General features: G+C 37.2%; 1 protein-coding gene across 1 annotated transcript in view; it reads right to left on the minus strand.

The window, feature by feature from the left end:
* The window catches only part of LOC145245997 (phospholysine phosphohistidine inorganic pyrophosphate phosphatase-like), a 120,467-nt gene that overhangs the window by 44,781 nt on the left and 50,686 nt on the right, over nucleotides 1-25,000 (minus strand). The window lies entirely within an intron of this gene.

The following is a 25,000-nucleotide window of genomic DNA, read 5'->3' on the forward strand; positions in this document are numbered from 1 at the left end:
CATGATCTAGTAAAAATACAAAAAGCAGTAAGAAGAAATATTTTTTCCCCCTTTTTTACAGGTCAACTAGTTTCCCAGTAAAAGCCATCCACAAATAACAAGTAACTTTTAAAGCAAAGAAAATGTTATTTTATTAAGAAAACAAATGACGGTTCTGAAAATCAAATGAAGAAAATCATTAACTTTAATCATTTCTTTTCTTTTTTTTCTAACAGATATTTATTGAAATGGAAATAACTTTTAAATTAAAATAAAATTACTTAAAGTGTACGTTATGATCAGTCCAATATTAATGAGGCACTGGAAATAATACAAGAAAACATGTGAAAGGAAGTCATATACATACATACATGCATGCATGTATGTATCTATGTATGTATATGACAAAAAAAAGGAGAGAGACTGACATCAATCAATCTCCTTTAATCATGCCCATCACCATCATCATCGTCGTCCTGATCATTGAGTATTTAAGACTTTTGGAATGTTCCTTCATGTGTATTATGTGTACATATTAATATGCATGTGTATGCATATGCGTATTTGTGTGCTACTATGTGTGTGTGTTTGCATGTGTGGCACATGCATATGTATGTTGGCATACATCTGTATGTATGCATGTGTTTATTTCCATGTGTGTGTGGAGTGGAGAGGGCTCCCGTAAGGCGTGGTGAAGGCAACCTCTTTGGAGAAGCAAATCTCTGATTTAAAAAAAAAAAAACACAAAATGGGAGACTAGTACCCGCATTAAGCTGGTCTGCAGTTTGACTTGTTGCTGGCTATCTTGCTCTTGCTTGTTGCTGGATGTCAACATTTTGAACCGAGAGAGAGATTTAGCTGTCGTACAAAGCTAAAACTCTGTAACATCATCTTTGTATAGATACTCCCTCAGGCATTTGTCTATTATAAAAAAAAAAAAAGTCCTGTGGTGATAAAAAAGCTGTGACATGTGTACGCCTGAAATGCTGGATGCATGTAACAATTAATCTGCCATCATTATATCTATCTATGTATATGTGTATGTATATTTATATATATTATTGTCAGGTCATGTCATATGCTACTGGTACCATGTAACCTTCCAAAGGGCGAATGAACCCTTTTTCGGGGTCAACGGCCAACTAGCACCGTGTATATTTGTGTGTATGCATGTGTATATTGGGGTGGAGAGGGCTCCCGTAAAGCAGTGGTGAAGGCAACCTTTCTAGGAGAAGCAAATCACTGATTTAAAAAATCATAAAGCGGGAGACCAGTACCCGCATTAAGCTGGTCTGCAGTTTAACTTGTTGCTGGCTATCTTGCTCTTGCTTGTTGCTGGATCTCAACATTTTGAACGGAGAGAGAGACTTAGCTGTCGTACAAAGTTAAGACTCTGTAACATCATCTGTGTATAGATACTTCCTCAGGCATTTGTCTATAAAAATGGTCCTGTGGCGATGGAAAAGTTGTGACGTGTGGAGGCTTGAAATGCTGGAAGTATGTAATAATTGATCTCAATGACCATCTTCAGTACCATGCCTACTTCAGCGTGTGAATTCACCAGTAGGACTAAAAAAAAAAAAAAGTCATTTTTGGGCTCATAGACATTAAGTGTCTGAGGGAGTGGCACTCGTCTGACAAGATGTTGCAATCATGTATTTATATATGTACATGTGTGTGTATATGTATTTATATCTATGTGTATATGTATTTATATGGGTCTGTGTGTATATATGTTTGTGTGTGTATGTATATACATTTATATGTTTGTATGCATGTATGTATATGCATATATGTGTTTATGTGTATGTATGCACATGTGTATGTGTATGTATGCATGTGTGTATGTATATGTGCATGTATGTGCATGAATGCATATATATGCATGTGTATGTATATGTAGGTAGGTGTATGTATATATATGTGCATATGTGTAAGTATATGTGTGTATGTAGATGTATATGTATGTATGTGGGTATGTTTGTGTATTATGCATTATGTATATGGGTATATATGAGAGTATGCTTATAGATATGTATGTATGTATGTATGTATGCATGTATATATTTATATGTATGTATGCCAATGACCGTCTTGTGTATGTTTGCATGTGTGTGTGTATGTATATGTATGTGTGCGTATTATGTATTGTGTATGTATGAATGTATATATGTGTGTGATATGTGTACATATGTATGTGTGCGTGCGTGTATATATATATATATATATATGTATGTATACCAATGACCGTCTTCAGTGTCATGTCTGCTTGAGCATGTGAATTTGCCGGCAGGACTAAATGTCATTTTCGGGCTCATGAACTTTCAGTGTCTGATGGAGTGGCACTCGTCTGACAATATATATATATATATACTAGCAGTTTAGCCCGGCTTTGCTCGGGCCCTATGTACTGTTTATAACTTTATGCGCACATGTATATATTAAAAAGTGTGCATATGTACGTTAATGCCTTTCTATATAATAGGCTTCCTTAACAACAATAGAGAAAAGTTGGGAGAGACTGCAGAGATTTATTTTTTTTTTTAAGAAATTTAATCCCTTAAAATTTATTGTTTTGGGCTCAAATAAAATTAAAATGTTTGACCCATGTCCAAGTAACCTACATCTAAAATTTCAAGTTTTCAGCCCAAAAATTGGCAGAGGAGTTTGGTAGAGTTTGTAAAGGTCAATTATGTCAACTTTGACCTCTTGGAAGCCAAATTTTCGACCAAAACTGATTAAAAAGCTTGCTGCATGTCTGATTACCCTTTATGTAAAATTTCAAATGTTTAGACCCAAAATTGGCTGAATAGTTTGCTAGAGACTGCAAAGATTACTTTTGAACTTTGACCCCTTGGAAGGCAAATTTTCAGAAAAAAAAAAAAAAAAAAGCTTGCCTTATGTCTGCAAAATTTAAAAATGTAAAATTTATGTCTAGACCAGAAATTGACTGAGTAATTTTGTAGAGACCGCAGAGGTCAATTTCTTTTTAACTTTAAAAAAAAAAAAAAAAAAAAAAGTGGTAGGAAGGCAGGCTCGAACCCATATCGCAAAGGAGGAAAAGAACGGGAAAACCCCTGACATCTTTGCTGTTACGACCACTGCCAAACCGAAAGTGACAGGTTTTAATTAAGGCTAGACAATCAAAAGGAGAGGATGACTTTCGAAAATATCAGCAAAAAAAGCGACCACCCCCCTGTAGAAAAGTGCCCAGTTGAAGGTGAAGATATTAATTTTTCGATATTTGTCATCTGAAAGAGTCGAACTTCAGAATGATACTGATCTTGTAAAAATTTCTGGACGAAAACCGATCACAAAGATTTTTCCAAATCTCAGTACCCTGTATATTAAATTTCAAGTCGGTAGACTGAAAATTGAGAGTTATTGCATAGGAAAATGTACACAGATACACACACGTTCACTTTTATATATATAATAGATAGATATATATTAAAATAGGGATTATGAATATATTCATATATATATATATATATATATATATATATATATATATATATATATGACAAATGTATTTTGGTGTCTGAAGGGTAGCTATTTTTGGAATATTTTTAAATAATATGTTTAAATTTGTTCAAATGATTATGAAACAATTGTAACACATAAGACAATACACCATAAAATGTTCTTATTTGATATTTTGTTGTTTATTTTTGCAAAAATATTATATGCATGCTTGATTAAAACTGATAACCATGAAGCTTAAATAATTGAGTCAACTAATATTGACTTTGATTTTATTGGCATATGAACATTACCGAATTTTGATATATACAAATTTTGGTAAAAAATATTGATAAGAGATATATATGTATATATATATTTAGTGGAAATAGTAATTAATAAAAAACTGAAAAAAGTGCTCAATACTGTTGTAGAGCAAATATGCGTTTTATTTTTTATTACCGTATCTTTCTGTTAAGTTACATTATTGTTTCAGCTACCCGGCCGTTTTTTTTTTTGTAGGTAGCTACAGAAATGTTCCTACAGACGGCCAAAAAAACGGCCAGGTAGCTGAAACAATAATGTAACTTAACAGAAAGATATGGTAATAAAAAATAAAATGTATATATATATATATATATACTAGCAGTACTCGCTAACCGGCATTGCCCGGTGGAAAAAAATTAAAGTACGGTTGTTATTATTGCTGCCTAACCCCTAACTTCCTCATGTTATGAACAGCTTTTGAAGACATGGAATCCTATCCTAAAGAAATGAAACAAAACTTCTGTGTATTTAAAAAAAAATATTTTTTTTCATTACTGCAATACTTGGTTTCAATTATTTCACTTTTCACAGCCACAAAAAATAAAGCAGAAAAATAATTTGTAATAAAAGAAATTAGGTATATTCGAAATAATGAAAATTAAGAATTCATCGTTTTGGTGAGTTCTATTAAGAGAAGCTAACAAACAAAAACGTGACAAAGTCAAGATAAATTACTCTTCTACCTACCCGGATAAGTTTTGTGTTTGAACGTATTTTAATGCTTTTATTCAGTACATCAATGGCCACTACTTATAACATTTATAACCTTATAAAATATAACAATTACATTGCTTAATATCTAGAAAACTACTTATTTGCGGAAAATTTAAATGCAATATTCGTTTTCAGTATAGCCGAAAACCTTCAAAAGTCATTAAGTTGGAAACCAAGTAAGATTTTACAAATATCAACAATTATTTTTGCCTGTTAGTTGGTTTTGTGTTGGTCTATCACAATGACTAAATAACAACCTCCTATAAAAATTACCAGCACCCCCACAAAAAGTAGCCATAAATTGGGTGCTCATTTCACATTAAATTAATATAGAAAAATGATCCCGCACTTTTTAAAACTATAATTTCTTCACATTTTAGAAACTATTTGTATCCTGTAATTTTAAATGTTAATGTCGTTTTCAGCGCCTCTGGCTAGTGGTAATTTTAAAGACTGCACCTAAAAAAAAAAAAATTAATAAATAAAACAAAAAGAAACAAAAACTAAATCCAAAAAACAAACAAAAAGAAAACATCCCAAAAACAAATGAAGCTTTTTCATTTCATTTTGATAATGAAAAAAACAAATAAAAAGAAAAAAAACGAACAAATAAAACTGTTTGAATTCGATAATAAAATAACTGAGAAAAACGAAAACAAACCGTGAAATGTTATCCGTATTGCAAGGCATATGATAACTTTAGGGAGGGAGGTGGGAGAGTATGAGTATGTAAGTTGTGACAGGCTAAATTCGTTGTGTTTTCAACAACGAAAATAAGGAAACATGTTATCGGACATTTATAAATATGGAATCCCCCTCCCCCAAAAAACTGAAAAATAAAAGAAATGTGGATCATATTTTTTGTGTTGTTACATAGTTTTGAATGCTTTTTAGTTAGAAAGAATAAAGTTATCATGAGCAGTTCACAGAAACATTTTTATGTTTTCCTTCTTTGTTTTTTTTTTGGGGGGGGGGAGGGTAGGGGTTATCCTATTATAGAACTTGCATAGTTTAATAGGTGTTTCTGCAATTTAATTAACCTTTCGTTCCATAAGTAACGCACTGATATTTACCGTTTAACATTTTACATAAATTGTGTGTTTACATTTAGTTAGTGGGGGGGGGGGGCAACAAGGAGGTAAAAAAAAACCAAAAAAACAATAGAAGGTGATACGAATCATAGCGATAGCATACCTTTGGAAAATCTACATTAAAATGAAAATTTTTGGATGCTGAATAAGGTAGTATTTAATCGTATTTCTTTAGCGGTAAGTGACGAGTGTTCATTTAATACTAGGATTAGTTTCATTCTGTCATGTATCATCCAATCAGAAAGGCAGGAATATGTCCAGGGAGACCTTATTATTATTTGTTTCGGAGAATGGAAGGTGAATGCTATGCCTATGAGTTTACAGATCAGTTATGAAGGGTAGCGTCTTAATATAAGTACCCCATGTATAAATTTACGTGGTGTAAATGGGACGATGGAAGGATTTAGTAATTAGAGGGTAAAATTGGGAACTCATCTATAGGTGATTGCAATGGTGATGATGTCACTCCTAGGATTAAATCTACGGCTTTATTATCACGAATGAATGTGTCTAAAATGTCGTTACATAAGAGCTAATAGTGCAGACATAATAAATTTGTATGTAGCATCTGTTGTTGTAAACCTAAAATATTTTGGTTCAGAGGGGAAAAACTGCAATGTTTTTATTATATATATATATATATATATATATATATATATATATAATATGTTACTTGGGAGTTTCCACTTATCAAGGCCCAAAGACCACTTGAAGATAAGGCTTAATGAATGTAAGGTGGTAGTGTAGCAATTAGTGTAAATTGGGTAGAATTTGATTATTTATGAGGATAGTTCAACAAGAACTTGTTTATGGATTTGAAGGCTACCGTGTTGTATTCAACCGAGAAGCAGGCCAGCGGAACAGTGCCACAGACGGGTGATTCTGAGTAAGCTTTGTTAATAGAATCTGTGTTTAGATTTAGGCACAGTTAGAGAGTGAGGGAAATTGTTGATAGCGGTTGTAGCTTGTTAAGAGTTTTTTGTAAAAGTTTGGCAACTAGAGTTGATGGGAGTCAGAGCAATATATATATATATATATATCTCATCTTGCATCTCTCTAACACTAGCTTGAAAAATATGAAAACCCTTTATCAACATCGAAATATTTTAGCAAATAATACAAAAATAATACACCAGAATACTAATATAAAAAGATAAATACTTTTAAAACTATTTAAACTAAGAATAGATATACTACAACTAATAACATTGATTACAAAACTAGTTACAAAAATGAAAAGTATCTAGCATAATAATTAACAAATTCTTAGCCAGTAAATATCTTTTTGAATCGTGCACACTTTTACAAGCAGCATTTCATCACTATGGAAGACACTCATTTTAAAGTCATAAATTACTTAACAGTAAAGACATAGTTGTTGACACACCAAAACCAACCTCATCTGATGATAATTTGAAGGTACTTGTGAAATATAAAACAAGGCCTAGCCATTAGTCGCGTGCTCTCATATATGAATGAATGCGTGAATGTAGGATTGACATGAAATTCTTAGATAAACTAAAATGACCAAAAAATGGGCTGAAATAACTTAAATAAAAAGTAAATGACTTAGAATGACTTTAATGAACTTAAGGATGAATTGAATGACCTTAAGAATAACTTGAATGCTTAAAAAATAACTGGAATCCTTTTTTTTTTTTACATAGGCGTCACCACTTATCAAGGCCGATAGGCCACTCAAGGATAAGGGTTAAAGAGTGTAGAGTAGTCAAAAGGACAATATAGTAATCGATAGTAATGGAAGTTCGGTAAATTTATTAACTTAAGTGGAACGGCTCATCAGAAACTTGTTCACGTTGGACTTGAAGACAACCATATTATAGACAGCTGGAAAGCAGGAAAACGGAAGACAATTCCACAGGCGTGCAGTTCTAAGAAAGAAGCTTTGATCATGGAATCTATGTTTAGGTTTAGGTACAGATAAAGAGTGGGGAAAATTATTGATAATGTTTTCAGCTAGTCTAGTGTTTCTTTCAAAACAACTTGAATGATCTGGAGAATGACGAATGGCTTTGAGACTGACTGGTTGTAAAATGGGTGATTATTTTACATTAAATTAATACAGAAAAGTGATCCCCATTTTATATCAGAAAGTTACAAACATAAGTACAGCATGTAGTAAGAATAGATACTACACTTTGATCTTGGCCAAAAGGCGAAGAAAAGCAGTATTTATTTGCTCCCCCACCAAGCAAATTAGGCACAAGGCCGATTTTTAATGGGAGGAGTGAAGGGGAAATGGGGACCAGCTCTCCGGGAGAGTAGGAGACCTGGATAGTGACAATTGGTATGAAGCGTTGCTCCTACATTGACCAAGGTCTTATATGTGGAGTTGCCCCCACATATGGTCTTTGCTTGCAGTATCTATTCCAGCAGATACTACGCTTTGAGATATTAAATCCTCTATTCATGTTAAAAATACGTTGAAAATCAACAACGAACAAAAAACTTAGGCACATGGCCAACTCAAAAGGGAGGATTATAGGGGTCGTTGGTCATCCTTGTCACTCCAGAACTAAACAAAATCCAAAGTTTCTCCCAGCTAGTATCTTCTTTCACCATAATACCGCAATCACCCTTTCATACTGGGGGGGGGGGCGTCCTACTTAACTCCCAATTTTTAAAACATTTTTTATTGACGTGTAAAAACAAAAAAGATAATAAAAATGGTACAATAATTCATTTGTTTCGAGGGCGGGGGAAGAAAAAAAAAGGCGGGGGTGATTAGTAGGACCCTCCCAACCCAGTCTAGTTGATAGATGTCCATTCCACTAGGTTTATAAAAGGAACCTCGCTTCTGCGGGTCTGTTTCTAAGTGGGGGTGCCCTCTAGATATGCGTGAATAGAGAAAAGAAAATTTTGTGGGTAAGGGATGGGCGTTAGTTTGTATTTCTTTCTCTCTAAGATGGGTGAAATTTAGAGGAAGGGGTAAAAACAAAAAAAAAAATTGGGGTGGGTATCTTGGAGTCTTCCTAATCGGGGAGGGATGGAACACACACTCAGCTAGGTGAGAGGCTACTTGTTTAATTTTACTTTACGGAACTGCGCGTTCCACACCTAGGCGGGGAACATGTATTCAAATTTGGCTCCTCTTCGTACACATAGACTTGCTACATGTATCTATCTTCTGTCAAATACTGCGCGGTGCAGCCTTCTTCTATCACATCTGATCTTCACCCGTAGTTGGTGTTTAAAGAAAGCGATCAGATCCTGATCAGAAAAAGACAACACTCCCTGGCAACCTTGCAGACACGACGTCCAAATCACCATTCTCACCACGGCCAGGATCTTAACGTAGACCATTTGTCTTTCCCGGTCCCATGGCGGACTTACGTTGTCCACGACATTGGATACGGTAATTAAGCGAGGATGCTTAGGATCAATGCGAGCTGTCACTTCGCTGACATACGACCAGTACCGGCGGAGTTTGTGGCAATCAAAAAAAGCGTGATTAGTCGTTTCTACGGCCGTTGTCCCACAATGGGGACAATCAGGCGACTCCAAAAACCCGGAACTGCATTGTACTTTGTTGAGTGGAAGTGCATTTCGGGCCAATTGCCAGGTCAGAAAGAACTCCGAATTGTTCAGATGACTCGAACCTGGAGCCCAGCTCCACACGGAGCGGATCTCACTTTGCTGTCAACCCAAACACATGCATAGCGGGTCGGCGGCGGCCCCCTTCACTAAATCCCTGTTGAGTTCCCTACGGGTAGCAGTCACAAGGTTGCTGGACCTTTGTAGTCGTTTTAGCGTGGCTCGGCACTCTTTCATGTAGGCAGATTCCCTCCGTGGCCGGCGATGGCTCTCGATAGAAGGGTCGAAAACGAGGTCAGGGAAGGCGGCAGTAACCACGGGGTGCCACGGTTGGTCATCTTGCATATAGTAGCTCAGGAAGGCCAGCCGATCAACGTCTCAATGACACTTCAAGTCTGGCATTCCTAAGCCTCCCTCACACAGATGTTGAATACAGACCTGTCTGCTCACCCAGTGTCTTCCTCTATCCCAAAGAAGCAAGGACAAGAGTTTGACGAGAACTGTTAGGTGTTGTGCAGGCAGGGGAAGTACAGCCAGTCGGTAAAGGATGAGAGGAAAGATGTAAGTGACACACGCCTCAGTTCTACCCTTTAAGGAAAGTTTCCTAGGAAGCCACAAATTGACTGCAGCCTCCACCTTTGACCGTACCTCCAACCAATTTTTGTCAAGCTGTAGACCCGGTCCAAACCACACGCCGAGGATCCGGACCGGGCTATCCGTCCAGCTGAAGGGCGCCGGGAGGTTGGTGTTGCCACTTCAGGTGCCCAACCGCAGTTCTACTGACTTGCTACGGTTTATCTTGGTCCCTGTAATTCTTTCATACCGAGCGAGCGCCTTCGACACAATCTCAATGTCTCTGAAGCTCGACACAAAGACCGTGACATCATCGGCGAACGCGGATACCTTGGCAGCTAAGCCACCGGGTATTTCAATTCCGTGCAGGGCTGAATTTGCCTCCCCACGTCTCAGCTTGCAGAGCAGGGGCTCCAAAGCCAGGACATAGAGCAGGGGCGACAGCGGACAACCCTGACAAACCGACCGAGAGATAACAAAGGGTTTCGAGCGCTTGCAGAAGTCCGGTTTAAAACCGGCGGCCTCTAAGACAGATGCCAAGAAATGATGGTCGACCCTATTGAAAGCTTTGGACTGATCTAAGTTGATCAGCGCGGCTTCCGTGTTGTCATCTACCCCTCCCTCTAGGATCATGTGTATCAGGTTCAAGTTGTTCTGAATCAATCTCCCCTTCACAGCGTAGTTCTGTTCCGGTTCAACCAACTCGCCAATAACAACCTGCAGCCGATTCGACAGGACCTTGGCCAAAATCTTCAACTCAGTGTTTAGAAGAATTATGGGCCTGCAATCGTCTAACTCTTCCCCACCATGCCAGTCACCTTTCCTCAGCAATGTGATCATTTCCTTGGTGACTTGCCCCGGGATCCCTGAGCAAACCAATGGTTGAACACATCTGTCAGAAGAGGCAGAAACATCTGGGCAGGAGCTGCTAGAAAGGACTTGGCCTGCCTTGATAGAGTTCAAAATAGACTTCGTAGCCTCGTAGATGTCCTTTTCTCTTCCTTGCAACCTCTATCTCACAGAAGAGATGTTGCGAGGTTGTCTCTGCTTTATCGTTATTTTCATGGAAAGTGTTCGACTGAGCTCCAGTCTATGGTCCCCCCTCGCCAAACTTTCACAAGAAAACCTTGTCTAGCTGTAAACACTATCAGTAATTTCCCCCACTCTTTATCTGTGCCTAAACCTAAACGTAGATTCCATGAACAAAGCTTCTTTCTTAGAACTGCACGCTTGTGGAATTGTCTTCCGTTTTCCTGCTTTCCGGCTGATTACAATATGGTTGTGTTCAAGTCTAACGTAAATAAGTTCTTGATGAGCCGTTCCATATAAGTTATCAAATTTACCAAATTTTCATTACTAATGATTACTATATTGTCTAATTTCTACTGTACACTCTTTAACCCTTATCCTTGAGTGGCCTCTTGGCCTTGATAATGTGGTGATGCCTATGTAAAAAAAAACAAACAAACAAAAAAAAAAAAAACATGGGCGACAGCCTCAAATAAAGTTCGTATGGCAGACCATCGAGTCCCGGCAATCTGTCACAACTGACCTGCTTCAGTGCAGTAAAAACCTCCCGCTCCATCACCTGGCCCTCGCAACTAGCTGCTCTAGCTGCCTCGAGGCGAGGAGAGTCAGCCAAATAGTCGCTAAACTCAAGGACCGGAAGAACGAGCTGCTGCGTAAAATGCTCCTCGAAATGTTCTCGAAACCCCTCACAGATCTCCCGAGTCCATTCCAGGGTACGTCCATCCGGATGTCTTACCTTTGCAATGTATTTGTCTGAGCCACGCCTAGAAATTTCACGACGCGCGTCAGTGTTGGAGTTGACTGCTTCATTGCCTATCTCTAAGCCTAGCTCTGACTACTTGACCTTCATAACGCTCGCTATTCTCACGCAGAAGGTCCTGCTTAGCTAGTTCCTGACTAACCCTATGACCCTCCCCTGTAACCCGGGCTAGTTTCTGCTCTAGCTTCTTTGTCTTGGCCTTATCTAGTGTGAGGCGCTGGGCATACTTGACGGAGAAGGTTCTAATTTTGGCTTTTAGACCTACCCACCATTTACCCCCGGTAACCGCCCCCACTAGTGCTTTATGAATTAATTCTATTAGTTTCTCTTGGAAGTCTTGTATCTCCAGAAGGGAGGTGTTTAACTTCCAATGAGCCACTAACTTAGGCCTATTTTCTAGCTTCAGCCGGGCCATAACTAGTTTATGATCTGTCTGGCCTAGCCAAGTGAACGTGGGACAAGATAAAAAGTCTACTTTGCCTCTCCTAACTAACATCGTGTCCAAGTAAGTGTTTGGATAGGAGGAAACACTATTGGTCCACATCCACATCTCATGCCCCGGATGCTCGACCCGAAACCTGTCGACCAAACTGCATCTAACCATCAGATCAGCCAGGTTGGACTCGTACCTCTCTGACCCTCTAGCTTCGCCTTCTACCTTATCTATCTCGGGGTCTAAGATGGCGTTCCAATCTCCCATTAGCACTACCCGCTTCCGACAATCTACAAACGCGTCAAGCTGACTGAAGAATGAGAGCCTCTCACAAGCGGTGCTGGGCGCATGAACCGCATTCACCCGAAACACAGAATCTTTTACGGCAACATCGGCCACAACCAGCCTGCCCACCATATCCCTATGAACAACGTTAACCGTCGCCGACAGGGTACATTTAACCAGCACGGAAACTCCCTTCCCCCCGTGGACTGCCATATGCAAAGAAACCTCAAAATCTCGGGCCAGCACCTGACAGTCCACAGAGGAAACGAAATGCGTCTCCTGAATTGCAGCCATATCCACTCCCAGGGACAAGAGGTTGTGCCGGAGGCGAGCCCCCTGGCCCGATTATCTCAAGCCCCTCGCATTCAAACTAGCCAAATTCAAAGCCATGGTACCTACCTTAGGGTGTGTCACACTCAGCTCCGAAGTCAGCCGGGGAGAGGACGCCGACGTTATGTGCCATGCTCAAGGTGGTCAGGTTTTTCATATCCTGATCTTCTCTTGCAATGCCGCCGACGTCCAAAGGATAAATTAATTTAATGGCCCTGTAGAGTGACGGATGGACCAACACTGGGACCCTTTACTTGCATTGTTTTGACAGTTCATCAAGAGAAGGGTCATTTTTCTTCACCAGTTTGATTCCCGGAAACGCCCCTTCAGCAGCCTGCAGTCTTGTCCAGAAGTTGGTCTTGCAGGCCCCTGGAGTTCTGACAAAAATTATTAGCAGCGGGGCGTCCGGGAAATTTGAGGGGATATTTATATCTTTCTCCTCTGTTTGTAATCGAGAAGAGGTTTTAAGTTTTTCCTCTGCCGATGGGAAATGTCTGTTGCTACAAATAGAGGGTCTACATAACATAGTTCCTCGAGGGCAAGGGCTTTTAATTTGGTTGGTCTGCAAGAGGCAGAGGAGTCTCTCCCCTCCCTCGGTTCATTCTTTTCCTTTTCTTTTTGGGGTTGTAGCTCAGTTTGCATTGGTGTGGGAACGGGTTTTTGTGTGGTGCTGGTGTAGTGTCTGGTGTTGGGGCGATGTGCGGTGTCTAGTGTTGGTGTCATGTTTGTTGTTGGTGTGGTATCTGATTTGGGGGTGGAAATGGATTTTGTTGTTAGGGGTGGTGTATGTTCACAGGGAGTATAGGGGCTGGGGCACCTTTTCTTTTTTTGTTTTTCTTTTTAATTCTTTCGAATGAACCGGGGAGACGTGAGGTTAAGTTCTTCTCCCTCTCACTTGTGGATTCATCCTCAGAGGAGCAGTCTTTTTTTTTTTTTTTTTTTTTTTAACAAGGTAGTCACCACTTATCAAGGCCCGGGAGCCACTTGGGGATAAGGGTTATTGTGTGTACAGTATGTTAGTGTTGGAGATGTGATAAAGTGTCTTACTTAAGGAGGCGGTTCATCAAGAATTTGTTCACATTGGACTTGAAGATATCCAGGTTGTAGTCAGGTGGGAAACAGGCAACAGAGTTCCACAGGCGTGCACTTCTAAGAAAAAAGCTTTGTTTATGGAATCTACGTTTTGATTTAGGCACAGATAAGGAGTGGGGAAAATTTTTGACAGTGGTTTCAGCTAAGCGGGTGTTTATCGTGAAAGATTGGCGAGGGGGGGACCAGAGATTGGAGTTCAGACGAGCACCTGCCATGGTAGTAACGATATAACAAAGACAGGCTCGCAACGTCTCTGTGGGAGAGAGGTTGCAGGGAAAAGAAAAGGGCACCACCCACTAGGCCACAAAGCCTATTTTGTACTCTGTCAAGGCAGAATAGGCTGTTTTTAGCAGCTCCTTCCCAGATGTGGTAGCAGTACTCCATCCTTGGATGTACTTGGCTTTTATACAGACAGAGAATTGCATCAGGGGTGAGATATCTTCTGGAGCGGTAGAAGGATCCTACCATTTTTCCAGCAATCTTGGCAACTGACTTGATGTACATATTCCATTTCAGGTCAGGGGTAAAGGTCAAGCCCAGAAGCAAAATGGAGCTTTCCCTAGACGAGAGCCACCCATATCAATTGATGCCAGATGGGGATCAGAGCTTTAATGATGTAAAGATTGGAGCTTGGTTTTGGATGCATTAAAAGTAACCAGCCACCTCTTCCCTCACTGTACCATGCGCTCAAGATCAGAGAAGAGAGAACTTTGTCATTTACGGCCTTTGATGTGTTGCCATAGATGGTCGTGTCATCAGCATAGATGTCAACGAAAGATTTAAGTATGTGTTTTGGGAGATCATTGATGTAGATCAAGAAGAGAGTTGGGCCCAGGATGGACCCCTGAGGGACTCCAGCATTAATATTGATGGCCTCTAATTTCTGCCCATCAACAACTACTCTTATGAGCCTATTGGAGAGAAATGATTTAATTATTGAGAAAACATTTCCAGTTATACCGTAGCTGGAAACTTGTAAAGTAGGCCCTTATGCCATACCTTATCGGAGGCCTTTGATATGTCAAGAGCAATTGCCCTAGAGATGAAGCCTTTATCAAGAGATTCGCTAATCCTATGAGATATAACAGTTAGCACATCTGCTGTAGATCTGGCAGAATGGAAACCATATTGTATGTCACTAAGAAGGTTATTTCTGCTGAGGTGGTTGACTACTTCTCTATTTAATATGGATTCCAGCAACTTACTCATGACACACAGGAGACATTAGTCTGTACTGAGAGGGAGAGGACTTATCACCTGAGTTCTTAAATACAGGGCATACTGATGAGGTTTTCCAGGGTGTTGGGAAGCACTTCTCTTTAAGGCAACGCTTAAACAGTTTTGCAAATATGTGGGCAAGTTCTAGTTGAAGCTTTATCAGCACAATGATTAGACTGCCGTCAGGGACAGTTGCTTTACTGGAATCAAGGTTCTTGATTAGCTTAGCGACATCACGCACAGATATGTGTATGTTGCAGAGCATGTTGTCTATCATAGGAGGAAATACGGGGAGTTGATGGCCTTCGTCGCATAGGATAGAATTAGCTGCAAAGTTCTTGACACAAATAGTTTGGCCTTGTCTGATGCTGACGAGATGACCTCAGGTCCATTGATGATGGTTGGGATAGAACACGCTTCTGTTCAGGATCCTGTTTGCTATTTGCCAGAACTGGCATAAGGTAAAGCCGTAACAATTACCCACTAGTATGGCATCGAGAGGCCCCACTCAAAACTACTGCATGGTCTAGCGTCCATTCACCAAATGGCAATACAGCAGCCCCAGTATTTTGCACCTGCTGATAGGACGGCCTCCTTAGTGGTTAATCCAAGGTATGGGTCCCTGACTATAAAGCGGATAAACTCAGCCCAGATGAAACATTTACCTCCAGCACCCTTACTAGTGACATGGCCACAAGGATAGACATAGGAACAGAAAATTTCCGACATCTAAGGCTACTGTTTACGAAGTACTGTCGTCCTGGAGAGCAGCTTTTTCTTCACTCTTTGTCAGAAACATCATTCATTGGAAATGAGGACTGAGAGACAAATAAGAGGAAGCGAGAGTAACGAGAACTGCTGATAATGCATCCACAATGCACTGTCTACTCTCCATTAAAAAAAAAACAAACAAAAAAAAACGGGGGGAGGGATGTAAGGACTTATTAATATTTAAGTCTGTCGTTTTAATTTAAAATGTAAGATATTTGAAGATAAATTCCCCTCCCATAATTACGAATGAAAAAATGGAATAGATATAGGTTACTGTAATTTCCATTTAAGAGTGTTCATTTTTTCTTCTTCCCAAGAGATACTTCAAACAAAGAAATTATGACAATTTAGCACTGAAATAATTTTAAAGATACCGGTCCGAAGTTTCCACGTGTTCAGAGATTCATTAAACTGCTTTCTTCTTTGCCAAAAAGGCATCTCTATTACGTTGGAAAGTTTTTCACTCACTGACACTTGTCATTCGAGTTTCGCTGCTATGGCGGAAATGGTGGAGAATGGGTTATGGTAGGAGGGATCTTTTCGTTTATATTTATAGAGAGAGTAAAGCATTAATACTAAAATTTTTTTTTCTCGGGGAATATTCTAGACATTTTGCATTTAACTTTTCTCCACTTGATCCCTGTCTCAATTGGTGTGGGGATCGTTGGTTGTGTCTGCTCCTCTAGTTGCTGCTGCGGCTGTTTTTGTTGCTGCTGCTCTCGCTGGTGTCGTTGCTGCTGCTGCTTCTGCTGCTGCGGTAGTTGTTGTTGCTGCATTTGCAGAGGCTGCTGCCTCGATTTTGGGGCTGGTGGTGGGACGGTGGCGGAAAGGATTATGGGCTTCCGTTTTTGTCTCACTACTGTGCTTCATTCCTTCCCCTTGGCCTCCGGGGTGGTTTGGGTTTTCCTTGGAGCTAGAGGGGTTGGTCCCGTGGTTGCAGGGGTTGTTGCCGCCTGTTTTGGCGTGGGCGCGGGCGCTGTCTTAGGGGTTTTGACTGCCTTTTGGGTTGTTTGATCAGGAGTTACCCTTTGGGGGCAGCTCCTAGCCATGTGGCCCTGCTTTTAGCAGAACCAGCAGTGCGGATGACGGCCCTCCACCACTACCGTTATGCTGGCGTCCTTGTGTGTTAGCAGCGCTGGTATCGCCCGAATACCTTCCCTCCTCAGCCTCATTGCTATTGTGTAGCAGCCCAGGTGAGTCCAGTTTTTGACCGTACTGGGGTAACCTGTTCCACCTCACCATACTGGCTGAAGAGGCATCCTAACAGTTCCGCAGGTATTTGGGTTAGCACATTAAATACCTGCACCCGAGTCCTTCTCTTGCCCTCCTATTCGGGTATGAGTTTGACTCTCCCATGCTTTATTTCTTGAATGGAGAGTCTCTCCGCATCGCCCTTGGTGGGTAGGAGGATGTCCCATATGGCGAAGCTTCTCTGGTACCGGGATGTTAAGTTTATGGAGGAGCCTCGCCATGTCTTCCTACTTCATCCCTAGTAGGCGGTTTTCCGGTATATCGGAAATGGCGAGGGACAGGACTCTGCCCTCAATCGCCTCCCAGGTACCCGGTATGGGTTTTATATTTGCCCCCTCTATGTATAGTCGGTACTTAGTCAGGTACAGGTCTCTATACTCTTGAGGAGACGGTCGCCCCACACAGACCCTCCTGGTGGTGTTGGTGTTAGTATGGGGTCTTTCGGCAGTCGAGTGACTTTTTCCCAAATCTCAAAAGGCTGTGTGTGTGTGTATATATATATATATATATATATATATATATATATATATATATGTAATATACATAATATATTTATGATATATGATATATATATATATATACTATATATATACTATATAATATATATATAATATATATATTATATAGTATATATATATATATATATATACTTCATAATATATATATACTATATAATATATATATAATATATATATAAAATTTATATACTATATAATATATCTATAATATATATATATACTATATAATATATCTATAATATATATATACTATATAATATATCTATAATATATATATAAAATTTATATACTATATAATATATCTATAATATATATATATACTAGATAATATATCTATAATATATATATATATACTATATAATATATATACTATATAATATATATACTCTATATATATACAATACAATATATATATAATATATATACTATATATATATTATATATACTATATATATAATATATATATACTATAATATATATATAAAATATATATATATACTATATATAATATATATATATATATACTATATAATATGTATATGACATATATATATAATATATACTATGTAATAAATATATATATATATAATATATACAATATAATATATATAATATATGCATATACTATATAATATATATAATATATACTATATATTATATATATAATATCTATATAATATATATATATATATATATATATATATATATATATATATATATATATACACTGTGTGGAAAATCAAGACTTCAAGACAAGGTGTTGATGGCAACAAAAATTGTATTTCATTTTACGTTACAATTGTTTCAATGTTCAGTTCGACAATTTCAAGCATAATATCATTTGAAAATTATAAAAAACAGCATTTCTTGAGACTTTATGAATAAACACAATTTTTGCAGTGTAGCATTTTTTGAATAGAAAGAAAAAAAAAGGGGGGGAATCCCTAATAACGGGAAAAGCATGCGAGAAACATTTACCTTAGTTTTGGTTACGGAAAAGCCCATTTAAATATTAATGTATCACCTAATTTTCGTATCCTTATTTAAGAACAGAGTTATGAGAAGTTTCTACGGAGAGCCCTAAGCCATTTAAAAAAATTTTTTATATCCCATTTGTTGGGTTCCTAAATTCCTTTATTTCCCAATGATTGATTTTTTGTAAAAAGAATTTTGTTAAAATTTTGTTTCTATATTTATATTATGGCTCTAACAACCTTGTAAAGACGTTATGGTTAGTTTTAATTTCGTATTAGTGGCAAGTAAATTTTATAGATTATCGTTTTATTGGTACAAGGATATAAGACCATTTCAGGTTAAGGATTTGATTGAATATGAGAAGAAAATATAATGGGTGTATTAAATATATATAAACCTTGTAGGACATTTCGGGTGAAGTGTTCTAATCTACTTGCTGTCTGAAAATTCATTGTTATTCTACTTGAAAAATGTTTTTATGTCGTTGCTTAGGATGATTTGAAGGGAGATAATCAAATTATGTCGTTGAGTACTGCTAGTTAATTCTGTTTGAACTGGAGCGATTTTGTTTCTTATAATGGTTAAAGGGAGGTAATTCAGGCCGTTGTGCTTTTGGTTCATTGATTACTAGAAGACGACTATGATTTAATAATTAATTTAATCAGATAGGTCCAGAATGTGCTCCAATGGCTTATTTAACAAATTAAGTATATAAATTATGTTTTTGATCTAAAGGAATAGGTTATGTTTAATCCGCATCTGTTATTAATCACTTATGCTGCTCCTGTCATATAATTCATGCGTTGTGTTCTTGGGTTGTCTAAATAAATAAAATATTGTATGTCCCCTAATTATTATTCTGACAGCAAAACCACCCATGGCATTAAAATTTAATCCTGGCATCCGATGATCCTTATTGTTGTAAAAAGGTTATAAATATATATATATATATATATATATATATATATATATATATATATATATATATATATATATATATATATGAACAAATGATTAATAAAACATGTTAAAAGACATCTTGAAAAAGAGTTAAAAACATATTTAATTTTAAAAAAGGAAGCACAAGATAAGTGGATAGTCCTTAATCCGCGGAGTTTCGAAGAAATTTATATATATATATATATATATATATATATATATATATATATATATATATATATATATTTAAATAAGGGGGTAGTCACCAACAATGTGTATTTTTTTAACATTATTTTATTATTCCGTGTCTTGGTTTTTCATTGAGAATTTTGTTTGGATCATTGTAATAATGTTTTTAAATCATTGAAATCATTTTTAACGCGTTTCAGACGTTCTGTGAAGCATCCTCGTCAGAAATTATTTTCGAATGTGTTGGAGATGTAAAGATAGCATTTTCGTAGTTCATTTGAAGTGTTTCCAAGGGGTGGAAGCGTGTAAGTGTCTACTATTCATAGGAATGTTCAATTTTTATTACTCTTTTATTGGACTGTGTCGAGGCCGCCGACCTTGGCTGTGGTCACTCCTGTGTTGTGTTTCTCTCTCTCACTCCCTCTTTCTGCTTGTGTTTTTTTCTTTTCCTTTAGGGTAGTGTGTGTGTGTGTGTGTGTTTTCTTTTATTGGTTTAAGAATGTGTGTACTGTTTTATAGCATTATGAGGTTATTTGCTTCCCTAGGAAGGTGACTGTGATCTAAGGTTGTTACTAATGTGTATGTGTGAGGAGAGGGGGGAGGAAACCAGCTCTTCTGAAATAAGGGTAGGGATGCTTTCATTCTATTTTGATATTTATTTTTTGGATTCTTGGATTTTAGTATTGTGATTTTTCGTTTCAGTCTTTTTGGGTATTCCTTATATTATGTTTGTTTAGAAAGAGGGGTGTATTTAAAAATATGTATAGGGGATTTTTTAATGTTTCTATTTATTTGTCTCCCCATGTGGGTATGGCCAGACACAGGATCGGTTCCTAGTGTGGGGAAGATCTTGTTCCCCAGAGGGGAGGGGCCAGTTGGAGGGGTATAGGTATGGGATGGCGATGATAGAAGGGATGATAGTTGTCTCAGTCATGAGGGATTTCTCCTCCACTGACTGAGGAGGGAGCGAGGTGTTGGAACAGATATTACACTATGATTCAAGGTGTTTCCTAGTGTTGTTGGTTTCGAGGTTAAGTAGGATTGGTATTGTTCAGTGTGTTGTATTAGAGATAGGGGTGTTATGTCTGTGTGTGGTTGTATGCGCGTGTGTGTGTGTGCTTTAATGCGTCGGTTCTGATTTATGTCTGGGTGTGTATATGTGTATGGATGTGCATGCGAGTGTGCCTTGCATTTCATGTTTTTGTGTGTTGATATTAGGCTCTGTTCAGTTCAGGAGTGAATCTTGTGATGAAGTTTTTTTCCTGTGTAAGTAAATAAAAATAATTGTCTGTTTGGAAGATTGGCATTATTTTGAAGCTGTTTCACTGCATGTGTGCACGTGTTTTGAAATATAGAGGTGTCTGTTATCTGCAATTTTGATGTTGCTCTGATGTAAGGCCACTCTATTGCTGAAATTTTTGGTGGCGCCTATGTAGGATTTGTTGCATGTTATGCATCTTAGTGCATATACTACATTTCTGGAGGTGCAATTTAGATCCTTTTTTATTTTGAATGTTTGTTCTGGGTTTTTGAATGTGTATGTGTTTCCTCCTATTATTATGTCACATACTCTACATCGCGGTTTGTTGCATTTTGTAACCCCCTTTTTTAGTTTGCGGAAAGAGTTTTGAGGAAGTTAGGATGTGTTTTAAGTTTTTGGGTTGACGTTTGCTTTTTATTATTTTTGTTGTTTTAAGTATGTTGTTTAGTTTGTCGTTCTGATGGATAAGGTATATTTTTTAGGAATCGCTCACAAATTGACAACACCAGACTAGACAACAAAAAACCCAAAGTCATCAACCTATAAATATATATATAAATATACATATATATAAATAAATATATATATATATATATAAATATATATATAAATATATGATATAATGGACTGATCCAACACCCCTCAAATGAATGGACTGTTACGTCTATAAAAAGACAAGCAAACTCTCCTCACGAGGGAGACAGAATCTAGTACTAAGCTGTCAATGAACGCTTAGAAATGTGTGTACCTTTTTACCTAAATAAACCCTTTCTTTACAACCCCAGTAATGACTTGTTATTCATAATAATCTACGATATAACAACTGGCGACGAAGAATTTGAACGAAACTCACTAAAAAACAAAGCGAAGGAATAAGCACTCAAGAAGATTAACGAGCATAAAACAAAAGAAATCCAAAGAAGGAAGAAGAAAAAAGAAAAACTTCGACAGAGCCAACATTTAAAAAGTAAGTGTTTCAGTGGGTTACGTTCCTAAAAAAAAAAGAAATTGACATTTTGAAACGAACATTTTTTTTTTAAAAGAATATTAAAAAAAAAAAAAGAGTGTCCATTTCAAGTTTTTTTTTTTTTTTTTCTTCTCTTCGGAAGGACATTGTGCTTTTAATTCATTGAATTTATAGGACATAGGAGTTAATCTTTTGTTTAATTGTGTGGTTTTGTGAAAAAAAAAAAAAAAAAAAGAAAAAAAAATTTTTTTTTTAACATGGAGCAATTAGCGGAATTCACTAGAACTATGCAATCGGCATTGTTTGCTCAACAAAAACAAATGGAATTACTTCAGAAGCAGCAGTTGAAGCAAAGCGAAATACTACAGAGTATTTTAACGCAGCAGAAAGACTGTCGTTTCACTCCTGAAGGAATAGCAAATTCTTTATCCGAATTTGTATACGAGCCGACAAATGGGTTAACTTTTCCGGCATATTTTCGGAGATACGAAAATATTTTTGCTAAGAGATGTCAGTCTTGGACAGACGAAGAGAAGATTATCCTTCTTCTTCAAAAACTTGGATCTCAGGAAAATACAAAGTATACGAATTTTATCCTGCCAAAGAAACCTGAAGAGATTTCTTTTAGTGAAACAATAAAAATATTGTCAAACATTTTCAGTGAACGAGATAGTCTATTCTATACACGTTATAAATGTTTAAATATCACGAAGCAGGAGGACGAAGATTTTATCACTTATGCAGGGAAAGTGAATGCTCATTGTGAATCCTTTAAATTAAAAGACCTCAAAGAGGATATGTTTAAAAGTCTAATCTTTGTGCAAGGTTTAACAGCCTCTAAAGATAAGGATATTCGTTCAAGGATATTATCCATTATGAACCAAGACACAGAAATAACGTTACAAAAAGTTACAGAAGAGTGTCAGAAACTGTTAAATTTAAAGCAGGACAATACAAGCATCCAAGGAAAAAATTTTGAAGAAAAAAAATGGAAAGGGTGATGAAATGTGCACACGAAAAATCCTGTAAGACATGTGGGGGAAAAAACCACTTCACTAAAGATTGTTACTTTAAATACAAAATATGTAAGAAATGTAATAAAAAAGGCCATAAATCAACGGTATGCAGGAAAGGAAAATACCGAAAAGCAGAAATAAAGACCATTGGTTCTAAAAATGAGTCTAGGTGTGATAAAAGAAAATATATTAAAATTAAAATTAATGGCGGTAATGTGAACTGTCTTCTAGATACGGGAAGCGACATAAGTATAATTGACGAAGTAACTTGGAAGAAAATTGGGTTTCCAAAGTTACAAAATACAAAAAAAATTGCCAGAAGTGTGTCTGGAAATAAACTAAAATTTAAGGGTGAATTTTTTACCAATGTGTCTCTAAAGGAGAATGCTGTGAAAACCAAGTTATATGTCGTACCGGGGAAAAATTCTAATTTGTTCGGTATAGACTTAATGATTCTTTTTAATTTATGGGGAAAACCCATAAGCTCATTTTGCAATAAAGTAAGTCTGGCGGGTTTAGAAAAGTCTAAACTACCAGGAAAGTTTATTGACGAATTAAAAAAAGACTTTAAAGAGGTATTCTCTGAAGGTTTGGGTTGCTGCACGAAAACGGAGGTGAAATTTGAACTAAGGGACGAAGCTAAACCAGTTTTCAAACCCAAAAGAAAGGTTCCATATTCAGCATTAGAAACTATAGAGAAAGAATTAAAGAGACTTCAAGATATTGGAGTAATAGAAAAAGTGGATTACTCTGAATGGGCTTCACCCACGGTTTACGTTAAGAAGAAAAATAATAAAATCAGGGTATGCGCGGACTTTTCGGCAGGTCTAAATGATTGTCTCAAGGAGCATAACTACCCACTTCCTACCCCAGAGGAAATTTTTTCGCAGTCCAGGAAGATTGTGCTAAGTACCTGACATTAAATACCCATAAAGGACTATTTTCACTAAAACGTTTGCCTTTTGGTTTAAAAGTAGCCCCAAATTTGTTCCAGCAAATTATGGATACAATGCTAGCAGGTTTGGATTTTGCTATGGCTTATCTAGATGACATCCTTATAAGAAGTAAAAATGTGGAAGAGCATAAAATCCACATTGGCAAAGTATTCGAGAGAATATCAAACTATGGATTGAAAGTGGCTCTCGAAAAATGTAATTTTGGGATGGACAAAATTGAATATTTGGGACAAGTGATTGATCGAAATGGTAGAAAACCTAATCCTAATAGGACTGAAGCAATCAAAAACATGCCTAGACCAGAAAATATAGTGCAGCTACAGTCATTTTTGGGACTAGCAAATTATTATAATTCTTATATCCCAAAGATGCATGAACTAAGAGCACCTTTAAACGAATTATTGAAAAAGAATAAAAAATGGCTCTGGACAAAAGAATGTGATGAAGCATTCCTAAAGATTAAAAAATGTCTGTTATCGGATTTAGCACTAGTTCACTACGATCCGAAAAAAGAATTAATTGTAGCAGCAGATGCGAGCGAATACGGTTTAGGTGCTGTGCTACTACACAGACTCAAAGATGGATCGACTAAACCAATTATTCATGCCTCAAGGGTTTTGCTACCTGCAGAAAAAAATTATAGTCAGATAGAAAAAGAAGGTCTGGCAATTGTATACGCCATGAGGAAATTTCATAGGTTCATCCATGGAAGATTTTTTATATTGGAAACGGACCACAAACCTTTGTTATCTATTTTTGGTTCCAAAAAAGGAGTTCCTACTCATACAGCTAATAGGTTACAAAGATGGAGCATGATTCTGTTAAACTACAATTTTAAAATGAAACACCTAGCATCCAGCAAAATTGCACATGCAGATGGTTTGTCCAGGTTGATCCCAAATAAAACTGAATTACTTGAAGAAACTGTTATAGCTGCACTAAAAGAAGAAAATGAACTAACAGATATATTAATAAATACTGTTAGGGAACTTCCAGTAACACTTGAGGAAATAAAGAAAGCAGCAAAAACAGATGAATACATTAACAAGATAAAAAAACAAGTGGGACAAAAAGAAAAGAAAAGGAAAGGATTAACCGTTTTTCCATTTTCAAAGTGCGATGAAACTCTAATGTACGCAGATAGAGTGGTAATACCTCAAGTATTACAGAAGAGAATTTTAAAAGAATTCCACATGGGACATCCTGGAATCTCCAGAATGAAAGCACTAATGAGAGCATATACGTACTGGCCTGGAATGGATCAGGACATAGAAAAAATGATAAAATTATGTAAGGGTTGCCAACTAGC

Source organism: Euprymna scolopes, chromosome 23 (genome assembly GCF_053919585.1).
Source record: "Euprymna scolopes isolate OS-2025 chromosome 23, ASM5391958v1, whole genome shotgun sequence".
Taxonomy (NCBI): Eukaryota; Metazoa; Mollusca; class Cephalopoda; order Sepiida; family Sepiolidae; genus Euprymna; species Euprymna scolopes.